Source organism: Serinus canaria, chromosome 4, assembly GCF_022539315.1.
Source record: "Serinus canaria isolate serCan28SL12 chromosome 4, serCan2020, whole genome shotgun sequence".
Classification (NCBI taxonomy): domain Eukaryota; kingdom Metazoa; phylum Chordata; class Aves; order Passeriformes; family Fringillidae; genus Serinus; species Serinus canaria.
The window spans coordinates 26,893,307-26,902,751 of NC_066317.1; the positions used below are offsets into that span (position 1 = coordinate 26,893,307).

Consider the following 9,445-nt stretch of genomic DNA (forward strand, 5'->3'; position numbering starts at 1 on the left):
TATGCTGTCATTTTGAGAGCTTGTGTTTAAAGAAGACAGCAACTGAAATCCTGGTTTAGATTGTTCGTTACAGCCAAGCTGCTGTGGTCTGAATGCTGCAAGAGTTAACTTTCAGTGGAGCACATACAGTGGTATCAAGTTTCTAGCCCAAATGTAACAAACTTAGTGCCTCTGCAGGTGAAATTTTATTTCTTTTGTGGCAGACAAGATAGGAGCTCACTAGAATGGGAACATGTATAGAAAAAAACCAATATTTAACTCAATCTCTTCCCTGAATGATAGCTAAACTGAGACTCTGTACATAGCTGATACAGAATAGTCATCCTTTTTCATCAAATGCCTTGCATTCCTTCACCAGGTATGTAGTCAAGCTCTGTGTGGGCAATGGTGTATTTGTCTGTGTTCTGTAAATGAAGTTTTGTCATCACAAGACATAGCTTCTGTTTTCCACTAGAGGCCAATGAAGTGCAGGACAAGGCTGCTGCAAGGCTTTCATGGAAAACTCCATCTTTTTTCCCCTTCCAGACCTGTTGCTGAACAGTGGTATCTCCATCTTGATGATTATTTCTTTTTTTTAGGAATGGTTCTCTCTCTAATGAAGTGGAATTCAGTTGCTGTCTTCCTCACAGCATTTTGTTCCCAAAACCTTCAGGAACTACAAGTATTGGCGTTTGATTCGCTGATAGGTTTTCCTTCCACGTTTTCAATTCCTAGCTGTTAACTGTGTAGCAACCTCCATGGAATAAAGGGCACATTGAAAAGGCAATGGAAACAGTGAGTAATGCCAGTGCTTGGGACTTTTAGGGGTTTCAGGAAATGGTTCATCTGGAGCTACTACATTAAACTGGGGAGCTTCCTCAATTTTTTGCTTACAAGTGACCGGGGCAATGACATCCCATTCCAGCTGAGGCACAGTGTCTTGTCCCTACTCTGACATCATTCTGCCTGAGTGCCTTTGCCTCTTGACTCCTCAGCTCATATCTCAGAGGTAAGTAATAACACTGGTCTTTTACAAAGTTTTAATAGGTCCAGAACAGCAAAAGTCCTCAAATGTGATGCTGCTGGTTGCGCCAGCTCTGTGTTAGAGACAGAAGAAGCCATCTGGGATAATGTTTCTTTGCCTAGGAACTACCCCACATTTTCTGTCTCAAGTAAGTGAAGAATAATGCTGCCTAATGTGTTGGTTAAAGCCCAAAATGTTTACAGTAAGACAAAGGCACTGCTTGGGTCATTAGCTTGGAGGATGGTTTAGGATTTTATTGCTGCCTGGCAGGGGTTCCTTGTGGCTGGCACGTATGTGTGACCCCCTGTGGATGCCACATTTCTGGGCCTGGTTAGAGCACTGTGCTTTGGCTGCTGATCCTAAACCTGTGAGATTTTTCTGGGAGATGTGGGAAACCTGACTTTAGAGGGAATTGAGCTTCTCCTTTGGAAGGATATACTGCTATGAATAGGCTGCTATGGTAGGAAGCAAACCTAAGGTGGGATTGCAGCTCAGAGGGTTGCCTGAGCTACCTCTAATCACCTGCTGGCATGGCTCAATGCAGCCCTTTGAGCTAGGTTACACCCATGGCCCCCCAAGATTTATCAGGATCTGCAAGCCCCTGACCCAATCTATGCTGCAGCCTTTCTGTGGTTAGAGAGGGGAGGTCAAGACCAGGCAAATGCTGCATGAGACAGGCTGTAACCCATGAGGTGTCTCCTCCACTTCATTCATCTGCTGTCTGCAAAGGATTTCCTAATGTGGCAGGATGGGCTGCTTTGAAGTTTATACCACAGAATATGGTGAATATACTCTTTCAGAATAAATGGTGTTTACAGTATTGCACTGTTTGCTAGGCAGGGGCCTCTGGAAACTGCCTCTGAGTTGCCAGTGGCTTCAGTGAATATTGAACACCTTACTGTCAACTGCAGAAAGCTGATTTATGACTATTATTTACTCCTCATTAGCACTGATGTAACACAGCAGGGAATCGAGAGCAGCAGCAGCTTCCTGGCCGTTATCTGACGCTGCTGATGGCCATGTGTGTGCCGTGCTATGGTGTTGTGTTTGTGCAGGACCTGAGATCAGGGTGGGTAGCAGCTGGCAAAAATGGGAAAAAAGGAAGAAAAGGGAATCTAGCTTCACTTTATTTATCCCCTGGTGCAAGTAGTGTCAGAAACACTCATACGGTGTATCACATCAATTGAAAAATAAGTAGGAAGTGAGACTGACATATCAGCTTTTAGTCTAAAAGAGTCTACAGCTATATTTGCAAAAGGAGCAGCTTTGTGTATTACCAGTCACACATGCTGTTTAATTTTCCTTGTTTTCCTGCTGTGCATCTTCCCTTTCTCTCATAGGTGGATGTCAAAGTGTCACTGGGAACCAATGTTAAATGCTCAGTACCTGTTTTAGAATAGAATCACAGAATCATTAAGTTTGAAAAAGACCTCCAAGACCATTGATGATTGTAGACCTAGCAAAACAGTGCACCTGTCCAAGCCATGACCAGCCAGGAGAATGCTGTGGGAAGCCCTGTCCAAGTTTTCACTTGAAGTCCAGGTAGATAACATCCACAGCTTTTCCCTCATCTACTAGTCAGGTTGCCTGGTCACAAAAGGAGATCATGCTGGTCAAGCAGGACCTGCCTCTTGTAACCCTGTGCTGGCTGGGCCAGCTCCCCTGGTTGTGCTGTCTGTGCTGTGTGATGGTGCTCGAGATGATGTCTGTAAACTTCCCCAGCACTGAGGTCAGGCTGACAGACCTGTGGGTGTCTTATTTTTTCACCTCCTGTCAGCTGGGGCCTCCCTGATTAACCAGGACAGCAGGTCAATGATGGGAAGTGGCTTGGTGGGCTACTTGGTGTTCAGGTGTACCTGAAAGATTAGGACTTTATGAGACAGTGGGGCTGCCCTTATAAACCAAGTTAATATTAATAATTCTCCATTTTCTGAAGAATGGTGTTACAGGGTGACTGCCTTGCTGTAACTGAAGCACTGTAAAGCAGGTGTGTAGACAAAAACGTGAGCCCCCAGTTTCTTGGTGGAGTTTCAAGACAAGCACATCTCTTTGCTGAGGTTTGCCACATCAGAAATGTTCAAATGAGAAAAGGGGCTTAGGGCATTTTCTTAGCTTTAACTGCAAGGTGCTGTTTCCCTTGGCAGGTGACAGTGCCTTCCTGCCCAGCAGTTTCACCCTCATGTAAAATGGGTGATTTGGAAACTTGCACTTTAGCAGCAGTGGAGGAAGATCCTTGGGTCTGACAGGTGCCTAGCAGAGGCAGTGACTCTTGCATCATTTGTGATGCACAAATGGGGAATACTTTTAATGCTTCTTAATATGTTAAATTAGAGGAATGTTCTGCCCTGTTTTCTTGGTGCAGGTCTTAATTCTAGAGGTTGATTTTGTCCAGAGAATAAGTTCCTGCTCCTTACAGCACAGGCTGACTTTGGGTGGAGCTGGCAGCCCTGCAGCTGCGCTCAGGCTATGGCACACAGAGGTGGCAGTTCTGTGTTTGGCCAAGGCAGAGATGCTGGCATCGACCCTCAGCTGCCATTCAACTCAAGCCAACAACTGCATCAGGGTGCACTTCAACCTGCTCTGACTGGGAAAAGAACTATTAGATCAGTGCATGTTGTATTTTATACTAAGCCTTTTATGCCATCCCCAATATCACAAGTCAGTGGGATGCTTGAGAATGAGCAGGAATGTTTGATCTGGGCCTGTAATTTTGTTAACCGTTTCCCCTTATTTTAATTTACATTTGGGTGATTCTGTGAGAAACTATAGCGGAATTTAATAACACTAATATTAAAAAACCAATATCAGGTCTGCATATTTCAATCTGATTAGTAGTTTTTCTCTTGATTAAATTATGCATTTTTAATGCAAGCCCTTCATTTGTCTGCAATAACATGGCACTGTAACCCTCTGTGTAAAGCGAGCACAATTCAGTGCCCTTTTTGCTCCTGCTGGTCCTGGATGCAAATTTCCTTGTTTCTCAGTAATCTTTTTCTCTGTATCCATCATAGTGCTTACCATTGCTTGCCTAGAATAAAAGGTCATTGTAAATCCTGATTACTCTTGAAAGTTGCTCACACATTTATTTCCTAGGCTTGATATATTTCATCCTCTTCCACGTCAGAAATAGATTTAATCAAACATGAGAATTTGTCTGGGAGAAACAGTTCATGATTCCTTTTTTTTGTGTAGCTTTTTTTTTTCTCCCCGTATAAAATGGTTTCCCCAACCCCTTGAATTTAAACTGTTTTTCTTTTTAGTTTGGAAAGCTGACGCAGAATAATTATTCTTTGTCAGAATCTTTCCTTTTTATTTTTATTTTTTCCAGGGGATACAGACAAGAATTCACTCTGCACCTCACTGTAACATTTCAGTGATTCTCCAAAGTCAAGCACACCAAAGTGTGGTTAAAATGGTAACAAGAGAGCTCAGGATCACATCGCAGTCATTAGCAAAAGGAGTGTTGGGTTCAGGGACACCAGGACATCATGCTGCTGGGGTTATTTGGTAAGTACATCTTGTTCCTGATGCCCTCAAGGTTTGTTTGGTGTATATTTTTTAATTTTTTTTTTTGTGAGAGGTTGATTGCAAGTTTTGCCTTTTCCACATAAAGAAACAAAGCTGGTACCCAGTTCACCTCTTTGTGACTGTCTCATCAAAACCTTATATTGTTCTGGAGAGCTGTGAAAAAGGGATGGCTGGGGCCTCAGAACCAACCTGACCTGCTTTTATCTTAATTTTTAAACAGTCTTATAATTTTGTTTTTTAATTTTGCTGCCTGCTAGGAGACAACAGTCCTGTTTGCTACTTCTCTCATGTATTTTTCACTACCCTGTTTGCACAGGAGTAAGCCAGCATGATGACCATCAGCTACCAGTTTTGTTTTAAAAACCTTATAAGATAATGCTATTCTCACAATGTAGTCTGACTATAATTTTCCAAACACCAGGCAAAGTGCTGGGCTGTGAACTTAAACCCACAGAGAGAAAAAAAAAAGAAAAGAAAAATATGTTCCACCAGAAGATTCACAGCCAGCTTTAGTGTTATAATAATTTGATATCCTTTTTACCACGGATCCATGGTTTGTTTGCTTTTCCAAGCAGGACTGTTTCCCCACCTCTTTTTCCTTATATTCTCTCATATTCATGTTTATCAGTTACACACAGAAATAAAACTGCTTTATGGTGAATACCCTCATTAATGTGCTTTAAACACTGTTGACTTTAAAATGATCCACTCCAGAGCTCCAAAGGCATTTTCGAGATTAAAAGTATCATTCCCCTTTTAGCACAAACAATGTGAAGGCACCAGGTAGAAGGCAGAGATAGGGGAAAACCATTTCCAAAGCTGAAAGGGATTCAGGAGATTTAGCTGCAGCCTATCCGGCTTAAAATAAAGTTACAGCCCTGTCCTTTCCTGTGGCTCACGTCTCTGACAGCAAACGTCATTAAAGCCGTGGGGAGAGGCATTGCTACTTGTTCTGAATTGCTGAAACTCAACGACCAGGAAAATAATGCCAACTAATGCATCCCCTCTGGGGCCCAGTCCTTTAGTGGATTTTTTTTTTTTTTTTGCCTCCATTTGGGCAGGGAATACTGTGAAGGGGAGGCTGTGCATCAGGAGGAGATGTCTCTGGGTATTGGATATACATCTTGTCAAAATTTAGACCTTGCCCTGGCTCGGAGAATTCAGGTAGTTTTCTGAAGGCACTAGGTGCCATTTAAGCTTCCAGATGTTTTAAATCAACTTCCCAACGTGTACCAGCATGATCTCCTACCTCATTCACCTGCAATGAGCCTTGAACCTAATTATGCACATGGATATGCCTGAACTGCCTTTGCTTTTATGTTCAGTTTCACTCTTACTAAGAAAACAAAAAGGCAAATTATTCCCTTCATTGTCAGACCACATTTGGGGACTTCCATACCCAGCCCAGCTTTACTGCATAGAAGTCTCCCTTCTTTTTGTGTTTGCAGAAGAACTTGGCTCATCCTCCTTTTTGCAAGCCAGAGCTCCAGGCTCCCAAAAACCCACCTCTGCTTCTCTACAGCTGGAATTCAGGTGCCTTCCAAAGCCATTCTATCAGTCCCCTCCTCAGCTGGACAGGGAAGAAGAAATATATCAAAAGCCTAATGAGTTGAGAAGACGACAGTGAGAGATCCACTCAGCAATTACCATCACAAGCAAAACAGATGTAACTTGGAGGAAAATTTAACATTACCAGTCAAATCAGAGTAGAGTAATGAAAATAAAAACTGAATCTTGAAAAGCTTTCCCCCATCTTTCATCCTTCCTGGGCTTTACTTTCCACCCAAATTTTCTCCCAGCCATGTGGAGGGATGGGATTGTGGTCAGTTTATCACATTCTCTCTGCTGCTCCTTCCTCTTCGGCGGGAGGAGTCCTCTCTCTCTTCCCCTGCTCCAGAATGGGGTCCCTCCTACAAGAGACAGTCTTTCATGATCTTTTGGCAGCATGAGTCTTTCCCATGGGCTGGAGCTCTTCACAAACTGTTCCAGTGTAGGTCCCTCCCATGGGGTGCAGTCCCTCAGACACAGACTGCTCCAGTGTGGGTTCCCTGTGGGGTGACAAGTCCTGCTAGCAAACCTGCTCCAACACAGGCTCCTCTCTCCACAGGGTGACAGGTCCTGCCAGGAGCCTGCTCCAGCGTGAGCTTCCACAGGGTCACAGACTCCTTTGTGGATCCACCTGCTTAGGCATGGAGTCCTTCATGGGATCACTTCTCATCCATGTGCCTCCCATGGGATTCAAGGGCACAGCTGCCTCACCATGGGCTGCAGGGGAATCTCAGCTCTGGCGCTGGGACACTTCCTGCCGCTCTTTATGCACTGACCTGGGTATCTGCTGGGCTGTTCTCACATATTTTTGCTCCACTCTCTGGTTGCAGTTGCTCTTGAGGTCACTTTCTCCCCTTAAATCTGTCATCCCTGAGGCACTACTGTCACCACTGATGGGCTCAGCCTTGTTCAGCAGTGGCTTTGTCTTGGAGCTGGCTGGGACAGACTCTATGGGACATGGGGCAAGCCTCTGGCAGCTCCTCACAGAAGCAATCCCTGTAGCACACCCTCCTACTGTACCCTGCCCAACCTGGCCATGCAAACCCAACACATGCAATAATATTGCACTTTTATGGGTTCCCTGCCACCTGCTTCTGGTTTTACCCCTGAGCCCCGGTAGGTGAGCTGCAGAACCATTCCTGTGAATCAAAGCTGCCCATTCCCATGGCTGCTCCTGGTGCCTGCCATGCATGCCCAGAGCAATAAGGCAGCTGTCAGTGGCAGCCAGCCTTTGCAGATTACCCACACACATTTTGTTCCCGTAAAGCCTCTATTAAGGATGCCGTTCCGCGACACATATTTCAGTCAGTATCTCGGCACCACGGTCGCCTGCGTGGAAGAAGCCGAGAAACTATTACTGTGAAATTGCCTGCAGCTCTTGAGCACAGGAGGTAGCAACTGGTTAATGGTTTCTTAGACAGCCCTGGCAGATGTGTCAGGTTGCTTCGCAACTGCGCACCTCGTGGGAGAGCGGCGCGCGCGAAGCTCCCTCCTCCGAGTGTCCCCTCCTGTAATTACTCCATGGCATCGTTTCTATTGTGTCAGTAGCAGCATATGGACCAAGCACTATTTTGCAGGACTAGCCACAAAGGAGGAAGACTGCAATTATGTGTCTGATGATTCCCCAGGGTAGGCACAGGTCGTTTTGTGGAAGGCAAGAGAGTCTGAAAGAGGTGGGATTATGATGAGTGTGGCCACGGAAGATGAAACAGTGGATAAAATTACCTTTCACCTTGTGCAGTGCTGCTGTCTTATGTGACACTGCTTCCAGTCTTGCCTACAATGGGGATTCAAAAAGGGCAGCTGCAAAATGAAGCATCCATTTGGCATTCAACTCACCAAGTTGCTCACTGCATGGTACATGTTGAGTGAGCAGATAAAGAAGGGTGCAAGGCCACATTACTTTGATACCAAGAAAACAGCCCCCTCTTCCTTAAGCTTGTAAAGAGCTCCAGGGAGTTCCCAGTCAGAGCTGAGTGCCTGGACTTTTACAGATTTAGGTTTAGGTGGAAAACTCCTGTAATTGTCTTTTAAATCCTATCCTAGAAAGAGAGAAATATTTTTTAAGACAGCCTAGCCTCTCTAACCCTGTATTAAAATAATTTTGCTGCCAAAGCCCTATTTACCAATAATCTATTTAATTTCTATGTTTATATTAAATGTATAATCAGATTATTTATAAGCTGATTTATTCAAGGAGACAACTGAAAAAGATTAAACACTTGTGTGCTGGTCATATCCACATTGCAACAGAAAACTCATGCCAGAACCCTATAGGAGAGGTAAGCAGTCCTTGTGCTGCCATCAATAATGCCAAACCTCATTTGTCAGGGAGACACTGTGATGGCTGTGCACTGAGCAAGTCATGTCAGCTGCCTCCAAGGCTCCTAGAAAATCTTACCAAAAAGACCCAAATGAGAGTTCCTTCCCTCCTTCCTTCCCTTCCTTCCTTCCCTCCCTCCCCTTCACCACTTCCCCACTTCATTCCTCCCCCCAAATTTGATGTTTACCAGGAATGATTTTGTCACCACTTCAAGGCAAGGGAAAAGATTTTATACTTAAAGAATAATATCAACTGCTTATATTTGATTTTGTCTTACAGTAATGGTGGAAATAAAGCTGTTATGATCTCTATGACAGTCACTACTGCTAATGCCTATCATAAAAGCCAGTAAAGAGGCAGATATGTTGATTTATCATGCATTGCTGCTCCCATATATCTACTTTCTAATAAAAATCTGTGGAATTATTGCTTACACTGAACTCCATGTGCCCAAATTTGTATAGCTAACTTCTCCTGGAAGATTTCAAAGCTTTATTTATGGGAGGCTTTTATCTAGCTGTAAGAAAAGCACTTGCAATGGGAGCATGCCTACCCTCGAGACTCAAACCCGTTAAGCGTACAGATTTATGCCACCCAAATTCCCCAGTGGAAAACATGCTCTTTATCTGAGCTCTCGATTAAAACCTGGCTCCAACACATGTTTGCTGGCACTGAGGATGCTGGCAACCAGGGATTTTTGAATGAGCCCCAGCTAAGTCATCCAGCACCATCTCTTCAGGCAGGACCACATGTAACACCTAACATCAAGCCTTCCCTCTAAAGCCCCTAAGGGTTATTTCACAGCTGTGGTTTTTTCCTCCCAGAAGAATTGCTTTCTTGCCTGCTTCTTAATCTTATCACAAAAGGATATTTTTTTTTAGTTTTGAAATTAAATTGTTTGTTTTAGAGTTTGCTACCTGCACACAGCATGTGCTGAGAAGAGCAATGTGCTATTTTGAGCCAAACCATCTTAAATATGGTCTTTGGGACAAGATGTCTCCCTATCTTTTCTCTACAGTTCTTGCAAATTATGATGAATTTTG

The 9,445-nt window shown here is 44.1% G+C and overlaps 1 long non-coding RNA gene across 1 annotated transcript; it reads left to right on the forward strand.

Annotated features, from left to right (window-relative positions):
- Positions 1–1,855: 1,855 nt before the first annotated feature.
- Positions 1,856–6,152, forward strand: LOC127059591 (uncharacterized). The gene is made up of 3 exons (XR_007777536.1): positions 1,856–2,545; positions 4,332–4,510; positions 5,980–6,152. It is a non-coding gene; the product is annotated as an uncharacterized LOC127059591 (long non-coding RNA).
- The last annotated feature ends 3,293 nt before the right edge of the window (positions 6,153–9,445 follow it).